The following is a 3191-nucleotide window of genomic DNA, read 5'->3' as shown; positions in this document are numbered from 1 at the left end:
GGGGTCTCCAAGACCTCCAAGTCATGGTGACCTCGTGGAATGGTGACCCCATAACAGAGTGACCAGAGGTCATGGTGACCCCAAGTTGTGGTGACCCCAAGTTGTGGTGACCCCAAGTCATGGTGACCCCCCTGGTGTGGTCCCCCCGAGCACTCGTCCACATCTGGGGGGACATCGGGGGTCACTTGGGGACACCCGGGGGTCACCTCGAGTCGTGGGGACACCAGAGCGGGGTGGCCACAGGAGATACGGGGTCTCCAAGACCTCCAAGTCATGGTGACCTCGTGGAATGGTGACCCCATAACAGAGTGACCAGAGGTCATGGTGACCCCAAGTTGTGGTGACCCCAAGTTGTGGTGACCCCAAGTCATGGTGACCCCCCTGGTGTGGTGACCCCAAGCACCCGTCCACATCTGGGGGGACACCGGGGGTCACTTGGGGTCACCCCGAGTCATGGGGACACCATAGCGGGGTGGCCACAGGAGATACGGGGTCTCCAAGATCTCCAAGTCATGGTGACCCCAAGTCATGGTGACCCCCCTGGTGTGGTGACCCCGAGCACCCGTCCACATCTGGGGGGACACCGGGGGTCACTTGGGGTCACCCCGAGTTGTGGGGACACCATAGCGGGGTGGCCACAGGAGATACGGGGTCTCCAAGACCTCTAAGTCATGGTGACCTCATGGAATGGTGACCCCGTGGGGTGGTGACCTCTCATGGGACCCCAAGTCATGGTGACCCCCAAAATCATGGTGACCCCATGAAGCGATGACCCCAAATCATGGTGACCTCATGGAACAGTGACCCCATGGGGTGGTGACCTCTCATGGGACCCCAAGATGGTGACCCCCAAAATCACGGTGACCCCAATGAAGCGATGACCCCAAATCATGGTGACCTCTCATGGGACCCCAAGATGGTGACCCCCAAAATCATGGTGACCTCATGGAATGGTGACCCCGTGGGGTGGTGACCTCTCATGGGACCCCAAGTCATGGTGACCCCCAAAATCATGGTGACCCCATGAAGCGATGACCCCAAATCATCGTGACCTCATGGAACAGTGACCCCATGGGGTGGTGACCTCTCATGGGACCCCAAGATGGTGACCCCCAAAATCTTGGTGGCTCCATGAAGTGATCATGGTGACCTCAAATTATGGTGACCCCGTGGGGTGGTGACCTCTCATGGGACCCCAAGATGGTGACCCCCAAAATCACGGTGACCCCAATGAAGCGATGACCCCAAATCATGGTGACCTCTCATGGGACCCCAAGATGGTGACCCCCAAAATCATGGTGACCCCATGGAATGGTGACCCCGTGGGGTGGTGACCTCTCATGGGACCCCAAGATGGTGACCCCCAAAATCACGATGACCCCATGAAGCGACGACCCCAAATCATGGTGACCTCATGGAACGGTGACCCCATGGGGTGGTGACCTCTCATCTGGGGGGTCTCTGGTGGCACCGAGGTGGCACCGGGTGGCCCCGGGGGTACCTGCGCAGCGTCCCTGTCGCAGGCGGAAGCCGTCGGGGCAGGGCTGGCACCGGAAGGAGCCCGGGGTGTTGACGCACTCCTGGCCGGGACACGCCAGGTGGTTCTCGCACTCATCGATGTCTGAGGGGACATCGGGGGACATCAGGGGGGGACCCCAAGTCATGGGAACCCCCCCGGGACCCCAAATCACAGGGATCCCATAACAGAGTGACCACGAGTTGTGGTGACCCCAAACCATGGTGACCCCAAGTCGTGGTGACCTTTAGGTGTGGTGACCCCAAACCATGGTGACCCCAAGTCATGGTGACCCCAAACCGTGGTGACCCCAATTCGTGGTGACCCCAACTCGTGGTGACCCCATAACGGTGACCCCAAGTCATGGTAACCCCATAACAGTGACCCCAATTCGTGGTGACCCCAACTCATGGTGACCCCAAGTCATGGTGACCCCATAACAGTGACCCCAATTCGTGGTGACCCCAAGTCATGGTGACCCCGTAACAATGACCCCCAAGTCATGGTGACCCCAAACCGTCGTGACCCCATAACGGTGACCCCAAGTCATGGTGACCATTTGGTGTGGTGACCCCATAACAGTGACCCCAAGTTGTGGTGACCCCAAACCATGGTGACCCCAGCTCATGGTGACCCCGTAATGGTGACCCCAACTCATGGTGACCCCAAACTGTGGTGACCCCAAGTCATGATGACCATTTGGTGTGGTGACCCCACAACAGTGACACCAAGTTGTGGTGACCCCAAACCGTGGTGACCCCAGCTCATGGTGACCCCATAACAGTGACCCAAATTCATGGTGACCCCAAACCGTGGTGACCCCAACTCATGGTGACCCCATAACGGTGACTCCAAGTCATGGTGACCCCAATTCATGGTGACCCCAAGTCATGGTGACCCCAAGTCATGGTGACCCCATAACAGTGACCCCAATTCATGGTGACCCCAAGTCATGGTGACCCCAAGTCATGGTGACCCCGTAACAATGACCCCCAAGTCATGGTGACCCCAAACCGTCGTGACCCCATAACGGTGACCCCAAGTCATGGTGACCATTTGGTGTGGTGACCCCATAACAGTGACCCCAAGTTGTGGTGACCCCAAACCGTGGTGACCCCAGCTCATGGTGACCCCGTAATGGTGACCCCATAATGGTGACCCCAAGTCATGGTGACCCCAAACCATGGTGACCCCAACTTGTGGTGACCCCAAGTCATGGTGACCCCAAGTCATGGTGACCCCAAACCATGGTGACCCCAACTCATGGTGACCCCAAACCATGGTGACCCCAACTCATGGTGACCCCAACTCATGGTGACCTCATAACAGTGACCCCAACCCATCATGACCCCAAACTGTGGTGACCCCAAACTGTGGTGACCCCAAACCGTGGTGACCCCAAACCATGGTGACCCCAAGTCATGGTGACCTTTTGGTGTGGTGACCCCGTAACAGTGACCCCAACTCATGGTGACCCCAAACCGTGGTGACCCCAAGTCAGGGGTGACCCCAAGTCGGGGGTGACCCCAAACCGTGGCGACCCCAAGGACCGCTGATCCCAAGACCCCCTCCCAGTGCCCCCAGTGGCACAGAGACCCCTCCCCATCACCCATCCCAGTGCCCCCCACTCACCCTGGCAGGGCTGGTCACCCCCGGAGCCCCGGTAGCCCCCCGG

General features: G+C 59.1%; 1 long non-coding RNA gene across 1 annotated transcript; it reads right to left on the bottom strand.

Moving 5' to 3' along the window:
* Nucleotides 1-105: 105 nt before the first annotated feature.
* Nucleotides 106-3191, bottom strand: LOC108447150. The gene is made up of 3 exons (XR_001862553.1): nucleotides 3149-3191; nucleotides 1502-1621; nucleotides 106-163 (listed from the first exon to the last, which is right to left on the bottom strand). It is a non-coding gene; the product is annotated as an uncharacterized LOC108447150 (long non-coding RNA).

The sequence above is a fragment of the Corvus brachyrhynchos genome, unplaced genomic scaffold, assembly GCF_000691975.1.
Source record: "Corvus brachyrhynchos isolate BGI_N302 unplaced genomic scaffold, ASM69197v1 scaffold696, whole genome shotgun sequence".
Taxonomy (NCBI): Eukaryota; Metazoa; Chordata; class Aves; order Passeriformes; family Corvidae; genus Corvus; species Corvus brachyrhynchos.
This window is presented reverse-complemented; position numbering and strand designations above follow the sequence as displayed.